Genomic DNA, 9,256 nt, shown 5'->3' with positions numbered 1-9,256 from the left:
TTGGTCAGAGTAGCCAGTCCTCTTGCCAGTTAAATCTCTCATTGTACTTAAATATGTTGGTATTGTCGTTTACATATCAACCTTCTGTTACTTTAGTGAGCCTGGGCTCTTAGTAAATTGACAAAATTAATTGAAATGAAGACACTGCACAAAAGTGATGACTTCAGCAAGGCAAATGCCATCTTGACAAGCCAGCTACTCATCAGTACTGTCTTCTTCATCATATGTCTTCTTTTTAGTTTTCATATTAGACTTTATCCAGGCAATGATAATCCATTAAAAATTTTATACAGGGTGGGTATAGGACTGACTCTAGGTCTGCTGATAGTTTGAAAGAAGGAATGAATAGAGATAGACTGGTGGGGTGGAGCGAGAAAGGAAAGTAAGGAGGGAAGTGAGAAGGGGGTGGGGATCAAAAACATTCCATCATGTCTGGGTCTGATAGTTAACATGAAATCTGTAAGAGTTAGCCTTTCTACTCAGCCTAGTGATAGAGAGTGTAGGATTACCTCACATGTCCCCTTCATCTCACTAAATGATCAGTGTGAAGACAGGATGAAAGGTAATCTTTTTCATATGTGGTGGGTTTGCCTAAGGACAGTTAAGATTTAGAACAGCATACTTTAATTATGAGGAATGTTTGCTTAAAGACATTTGATTACTATTAAATACATTCCATAAGATCAATGTTTAATTTTAAAAAGGAAGTTTGCTTTTGATTCTAATAGCTGTAAAATTCTGCTAAAGAAATAAATCAGAAGAATTTACTCAAATCCAAGCTTGGGTACATGAGATATGGAAAGATAAGATGCAAGAAAGACTTATCATAAATGAAAACACATTTGCAACTTAAGTATGTCGTTTTTTTAAAAAAACAGGATGACTTTTACAAAAGATCAAAAATTAAAAGGTAATTTTAAAATAAGCTACAGGGGGCTTCCCTGGTGGCGCAGTGGTTAGGAATCCGCCTGCCAATGCAGGAGACATGGGTTCGAGCCCTGGTCCGGGAAGATGCCACATGCCGCGGAGCAACTAAGCCCGTGTGCCACAACTACTGACCCTGCGCTCTAGAACCCTCAAGCCACAACTACTGAGCCCATGTGCTGCAACTACTGAAGCCTGGGCACCTAGAGCCCGTGCTCTGCAACAAGAAGAGCCACCGCAGTGAGAAGCCAGTGTACCAAAACTAAGAGTAGCCCCAGCTCACCACAACTAGAGAAAGCCCACACGCAGCAACAAAGACCCAAAGCAGTCAAAAAAAAAAAAAAAAAGTGATAATAAAAAAAATAAAATAAGCTACAAAAACCAAAGGGTAATTTATAAATATGGTGATATGGCATAGAATAAATGAGCTGTATATATCTGGATTAGTAGCTAAGAACCAAACAGTTGTTGAAGACATTTATATAAAGCAACCTACAATGCATGCTTTTTTGTTACTAAAAAAAGTTTCATAATAGAAAGGTCCAAAAACTGCTTATTGATTACCTACATTATGTAAAGGAACTATTTTAGGGGAATTAGAATACCCATACTATATTATTACATAGTCTTTCCCTCAACTTTGGAATCTAGTTGAGGGAGAAAGGGCACACGTAAAAACCAAATGAATTTTATACAATACTCAACAAGTAGAAGTCATAACAAGCAATATTGATAAAATTCTAGAGCTTAAGCATTTTTATGCAAATACAACTAAATATTTTTTAAAAGTTTAAAAAACACAAGGGACTATTGAAGAGGAAAACTCTTTTTTTTTTTTTCTGCTTTGGGTCTTCGTTGCTGTGCAGGCTTTCTCTAGTTGCGGCGAGCAGGGGCTACTCTTCGTTGCGGTGCGCGGGCTTCTCATTGCGGTGGCTTCTCTAGTTGTGGAGCATGGGCTCTAGGCGTGCGTGCTTCAGTAGCTGTGGCATGCGGGCTCAGCAGTTGTGGCTCGCGGGCTCTACAGCGCAGGGTCAGTAGTTGCGGCGCACGGGCTTAGTTGCTCCGCTGCATGTGGGATCTTCCCAGACCAGGGACTGAACCCATGTCCCCTGCATTGACAGGCAGATTCTTAACCACTGCGCCACCAGGGAAGTCCAGAAAAACTCTCTTGTATGACCCTCCATCTTTGGGGTCATGCAAATTAAAAGAACAAAAAGATTAACAGGAGAAAAGGCACACAATTTTTATTAATATTTACATGCATGGGAGTTACAGGAAAGGAGTAAAACTCAAAAATGAGGTTAGGCTCAAGGGCTTATATACCCTTGTAACAAAAGAAAGGGGGTTTGGGCTTCAAGGGCTGATAAATTGTGGAAAAATGACTAGGAAATATATGAGGGAACTAATGGAAGATAAGGGCTATTTTAGTGAGGTCTGTTTATGCAAACTCATCTTGGTGTTGACTCCCTGTCTTCAATGATAAGAATTGTACTTCTCTCTGGGGATGGTGGGGGGCCACCTTCCTCAAGCGAAAATTTATGCCCTGCTTTTAGGTAAATAAGGGGAAGGCAGAAAACTTCCCAAATCTCTTGATTCTTTTTAAAATTATTATTTTATTTAATTTTTAATTTTTATTTTTTGGCCATGCCGTGTGGCATGTGAGATCTTAGTTCCCTGGCCAGGGACTGAACCCGTGCCCCCTGCAGTGGAAGGGTGGAGTCTTTACCACTGGACCGCCAGGAAATTCCCATCTTTTTATTTTTATTTTTATTTATTTATTTATTTATTTATTTTTGGCCGCACCATGTGGCTTGCAGGATCTTAGCTCTTTGACCAGGGATCGAACCCAGGCCCTGGCAGTGAAAGCACGGAGTCCTAACCACTGGACCGCCAGGGAATTCCCCCAAATCTGTTGATTCTCAATTGCCTTCAGCTCAAGTTAGTCCTCATGACAAAGTGGTTTATTTTGAGGGCACTCCTGCAGATCAATGTAGCCTACCCTGATGGCCAGGTTTAATACTTGTGATAGGACAGTTGGGAAGGAATATTGCTCTGTGGCCTTCACAGACACAGGAAACTTCCTCAGGAAGCGATGACAAATTTGCTATCTCTTATTATGAAATTTTGAAATAACTTTATAACAGTTTTTACTGATTATAAAGTAATACATGCTGCTCAAAATGGAAAATTAGGAAAGTTCAGAAACAACTCCATCATCCGGAGATATCATCACTGTGACATTTTTTCCACATTTCTTTCTAACTACTTTTTAAATTTTTTATATATTTAAGAACATGTAGCTGGGATGCCAAAAAATCCCTCTTGAATGCCAAGTCTAATTAGTAAGTATTGGAGTATGGAATGGAGAAAGGTATTAAAGCTCAGTCCAGTCTGTGCTTTTTCATGTCAAAAAGGGCATAATATTCATTAATTTGTCAAATCCCTGTTTTGGATGATTGCCGAGAGGAGAGAGGCAATTGACTCTCACTCTTTGTTCAAAACTTCTTGATTACATTTTAAACAGATTTATTCAAATATAATTCACATACTATACAACCGACCCTCTTAAAATATACAATTCAATGGTTTTTAGTGTATTTACAGAGTTGTGCAACCATCACCACAATCTAAATATAGAAGAATTTTATCAGCCCAAAAGAAATCCAGTGCCTTCTAGCAGTCCCTCACTCTCCATTTGCCCCCTATCCTACCAGCCCTAGGCAATTACTAATTTTTTTTCTGTCGCTATAGATTTGCCTATTCTGGACATTTCATAGAAATGGAATTATACATTACATAGTCTTTTGTGACTTTTCTTATACTTAGCATGATGTATGATTCATCCACATTGTATACTGGTATTTCATTTCTTATTGACAAATAATATTCCATGGTATGGATATACCATATTTTATTTATCCATTCATCAACTGATACGCATTTGGCTGGTTTCCATTTTTTTGCCATTAAGAGTAATGCTGCCATGAATACTTGTGCATACGTTTTTGTATGGACATATGTTTTCATTTATCTTGATAGATATCTAAGAGTAAAATTGCTGGGTCATGTGGTAACCCTATATTTAACATTTCAAGGAACTGCCAAACTGTTTTCTGAGGGAATTGGGCCATTTTATGTTCCCACACAACGTGTGAGGGATCCAATTTCTTCACATCCTTGCCAAAACTTGTATTCTGTCTATTTGATTATAGTCATCCTAGTGGGGGTTGTGGTTTTGATTCTGCACTTCCCTGATAGACAGTGATGTTGAGCATCTTTTCATGTGCTTATTGGCCATTTGCACATGTACTCTGAAAAAAATATCTTTCAGATCACACCTGTGAAACTGACTATCATCAAAAAGACCACAAATGACAAGTGTTGGCCAGGATATGGAGAAAAGGGAACACTTGTACACTGTTAGTAAATTGGAGTAGCCACTATGGAAAACAGTATGGAGGCTCCTCAAAAACTAAAAATAGAGCTACCATATAGTCCAGCAATTCCACTCCTGGGCATATACCCAATAGAAGCAAAAACACTAATTCGAAAAGATACATGCACTCCAGCGTTCATAGCAGCACTATTTACAACAGCCAAGATATGGAAACAATGTAAGTGTCCATCAACAGATGAATGGATAAAGAATATGTGGTGCATATACACAATTGAATATTAATCAGCCATAAAAAAAATGCTGCCATTTGCAGCAACATGGATGAACCTAGAGGGTATTATGCTTAGTGATATGTCAGACAGAGGAAGACAAATACTTTATATTATAACTTATATGTGGAATCTAAAAAATAAAACAAATGAGTAAATATAGCAAAACAGAAGCAGATTCACAGACATAGTGGTTACCAGTGGGGAGAGGAAGGAGGAGGGGCAAGATAGGGATGGGGGATTAAGAGGTACAAATTACTATGTATGAAATAAATAAGCTACAAGGATATATTGTAAAACACAGGAAATATAGCCAATATTTTATAATAATTTAAAAAAATTTTTGATTTGTTTTATCTTTGCTTCTTACTTTTGACCTTCTCTAGGTTTGCTTTTGCTAATTTTTTTCTGATTATTTATGAGTATCTATGAAATTTTATTTACATTTGTCACAAAGAAAGTGACCTAAATATACTGAAGATTAACCCTTGTTAGTGAGATTCTAGAAGAAAAGAGAAAAACTAAACAATTACCTAATCATCCTTAGATTAGAGAAAAAAGAATGCCTAGATAAAGCTCATTAGAATATTCACTGAGAGTGAGCTGATTGGATGAATACATATTTAGTTTCTCAGAGGTCTTTAATTTCATTAAGGTTTATTAGAATTACCTAAACCTTTTATCAGGACTGCTAATTTCTTCCTAGAAGAAGATTATGAAGGAGTAGAAATTTTGGCCTAGACCAACTGTGGGAAATTCTTTTCTTTATCTCTGTATTATTCTTTTTTTCTATCTCCTCAAACTTATCCAAAAGAAAGAAACAAACAAGTAAACAAAACCAAACAATTCTATATGCAGCCAGGCAGAAGAAGTCACCTAACAGGGAAATCCATCAGACTGGACTGGATTTCTCAAATAATATTTGAGCACACAACAAATTCCAAAAAAGGATTCTCCTGCTCAGTAGTTATTTATTTATAAAAGCAACAGGAAGATGTTCTCTTATGGGCAAATCCTCTAGAATGGTCCCCAGAACATTTTCTAAGGAAACAAACAACAAAAAGCCAACCACACAGTAGGGAAATAAATTTAAATAATTTATATGATAAATTATTTCAAATAATTTTCCCTCTGCTGTTCTGAGTTCTTGGCTGAGAAGAACTCAGACAAGAGTAACAAGACAAGATTAAAAGACAGATTAACAAGAGAAAAACAAATACAAGTTTATTAACATGCATATATCCTGTACACATACATCCTGGTTCATAGCCAGGAAAACTGAATAACTCCCTGAGATGGCCCCGAGCCACCACCTTAAATACCACCCTCAGCAAAAGACAAAAGAAAGATGTTTGGGTGGGGTAGAGGGGAACAGTTATGGGAGGTTATGAGGAAAAGCACTGGAAAGAAGGGTAAGGTTTGTTATGCAGATTTAAGTAGGTGCCTTCTCTACTGACAAAATTCTCTTGTGATTTAGAGTCAACCTTCTCTTCCTGGGAGAGAGGGAGACACAAATGGATATTTCCTTTATAAATGTACATTTCTCTTACAAAAGGATAACTTCTACTCTTTTTTTCAGAGCTTCTCCTGCGTCTGCAGTTTCTCAAAATAACCAGCTCAAAATAATCCTTGTGCCAAAGAGGTACGTTTTGGGGGTAGCATATTCTGCTACTCTTCAGCACAAACCAACTAAATGACATAATCCAACCACAGGGAGAAGACTCAAACATAGAAAAGACAAGAATGGAGAAACAGTTATGAAATATAAGGGGCTGTGTGTAATTAATGCACTTATCCATTGAACTTAGTCTAAATAATTATAAAACAGGAAGTGTATGTTATGATTTTTGAAAGAAATATAAGATGGTTGAGAGCAGGGGTTATTATAGATTATGTGCCCTACCTATTTTATACCATAAAATAATGGTATATAGTTATAATGAACTAAGATAAAAATCTAAGAGCATACTAGTCAAGAAAATAGGAGTGTTAAGAATATGTATACTATTTTTATTACGGGGAATTGATAAATATGGTTCTTTACCTGTAGTTGGTTCATTAAAAGTAACACTGAAAGGCTTTTACATGCAGAAACTGGCTTGTACCCTTTAACAGTGGGCAAGGGTTGTCTTCCCTGATAAGAGAGGATTAGGAGAATTCTAATATTAAAAATTCTTCAGCCTCATCCATATCTGTTCAAATGTCCTCATCTCATATTATTACTGAAAGTGGGGTCTGGCTGCTTGCTGCTCTGAAGCCAATAAAGAGGCAAGGTTGGTGGAAAGGAAAGTTTGCTTTATTTTGGAGGCTGGCAACATGGCGGGGAGGGGGGCGGACTCCTGTCCAAAAGCTGACTCCCCCTCCCTCCCCCCCCCACCTCTGGCAATCAGTGGGCAAGAGCTTTTAAAGGGGAGTTTCAGGGGTGTATAGGCAGAGGGAGGGGGCTACATGCAGAAACAGCACAGTCAGCTCTGATAATTTTCTTGAAATTGGTAATGTGGTGGTCTGATCAGCACCGTCTTGATTGTTTTAAGTATAGTTGGTCTTCAGTTCCAGGGTTGGTTTGTTCCCATTTCTTTGAGGCCAGCTCTTGGAATTGTGGCACCTTATGTCATGGCTATAGTCTGGTCATCATGTAGTTAACTTCTTCTGCCTGCTGGGGGTTTCAGTATCTATAAGACAGCCCAAAGTACATGGCTCAAAATATTATCTATAGCCCTTGAGGAGGAACTAAAGGTCCTTGACTTTGCTTAATGACTAAACTATTATTATTTGGTCTTGTTTGACTGCTTTCCTTTGTTTCTGCATTTTCTCTCTTCTCTGATTAAAATTATTCTTTGGCTAAAGTTTTTCTACAGACAAAAGGCAGGTGGAGGACATGAGAGGGAAGGACCATAGGGTCCTTCTTTGTTTCAGTATCTCAGGATCCTTCCCCATCCCCTTCCCCATCAATGTTCTTACTTTCATGGAAATGTCCAGCATTGCAACTCTGCAACTCTTACAGTCAGGTCGTGGTGTTGGTCCTTGGCAGTGACCAGTGTAGGAGGCAAGGGACTCCTCAAAGTGGTCTTGGAAGCTTTCTAGTTCTCTTTGTGTTCTTAGTTGCGTATGCATAGCTTTCCATTTCTCTTTATCCTCTGGCATCAAAAGATGCCGGGTGACTTTACTATCTTTACTGTCATTATTGTTGTCATAATGACTGAGTACCCAAGCCACTAGATCCATGCCTTTCCCTTCACTTGGATTCACACAGCTAAAAAAAAACTAGGGTATATTAAAAATTTTAAGAGGTTAAAATCAGTTGAAATCAGGCAGCACCAAACCAGAGGGGGTTACAAGCACTCTGCCCACAGGAACTAGGAAAAAGACTTGTATAGAAAAAATGGGGAAGCAGAGAAAGAAAATTGTATTAATTGGCTATATAGTTGGCTGTTTGTGACTGGTTGACCTTCGTGCTTTGACTTAGAAAACGTGAGGCATTTTCAGGCTTAGATTTTGGTTTGGTTATGTAGGCTGTGTAGGGGAGTAGAATTTGCCACCCCAAAATATATCTCTTTGCTATGAGGATTATTATTATTATTATTATTCTTTTTGGCCGTGCTGCGAGGCATGTGGGATCTTAATTCCCCGACCAGGGATCGAACTGGCGCCCCCTGCAGTGGAAGCATGGAGTCCTAACCACTGGACCGCCGGGGAAGTGCCCATGAGGACTATTTTAGTGCTGATTATTTTTAAGAAACTGCAGACACAGGAGAAAGTGAAAACTGAGTAACAGAAGTTACCCTTTTGTAAGAGACATTTACACTCGTAAGGGCAATCTCCATTTGTAAGGGTGTCTCCCTTGCTGTACCTGGAAGAAGAAGGTGACATTATTTCTAGAAACTCTTATCAATGCAGAAGGCAAAGGTTTAACTTTGCATGACAGCCTTACCCTGGTTTACTGCGCTTTTCCTGGTAGCCTCGCATAACCGACCCACCCCCAACATTCTCTTTTGTTTTTAGCTAAAGATGGTATTTAAGGTGATGGTTTCCCCCATTTTGGAGAGTTACTCAGTTTTCCTGAGTCTCTAGGAGGTATGTATGTTATTAAACTTTGTTGTTTTTCTCCTGGTAATCTGTCTTATGGAAATTTGATTATTAGGCCACCAAAAGAACCTAGAAGGGTAGAAGTGTGAAATAAAATTCATATATTATGGCAAGACAAGAAACATTTAAACATAAAAAGATTTCTCTGCCCTTTGGCCCCCTCTCTCCCCTCTGCTGTGCACTGTGTATCTGCATTATGCATCGACCAAGCCTCCCCCACGGGCAGAAATACCTGCTCAACCATATAGGGCAACATTCTTCTAGCATCAACAAGACAACTCCTTAAAAGATAACATTCCATCTTGATCTTGTAAGGGGTCATGATGACCCACCACTCTGTACTTGCAGATCTGGAATGTGTAAACTGTCAATAATGATGCCGAAAGTTTGGCCTCTCTGCACCAGTGACATACAGAGTTTTGGGTGAAGTAGAAAAGGATAGCTTTATTGCTTTGCCAGGCAAAGGGGGACACAGCAGGCTCCTGCCTCGAAAGACTGTGTCCCAACCTGGGAGGATTTATTTTTAATTTTAATTTTAATTTTTTTATACAGCAGGTTCTTATTAGTTTTCTATTTATAT

The sequence above is a fragment of the Eubalaena glacialis genome, chromosome 8, assembly GCF_028564815.1.
Source record: "Eubalaena glacialis isolate mEubGla1 chromosome 8, mEubGla1.1.hap2.+ XY, whole genome shotgun sequence".
Classification (NCBI taxonomy): domain Eukaryota; kingdom Metazoa; phylum Chordata; class Mammalia; order Artiodactyla; family Balaenidae; genus Eubalaena; species Eubalaena glacialis.
This window is presented reverse-complemented; position numbering follows the sequence as displayed.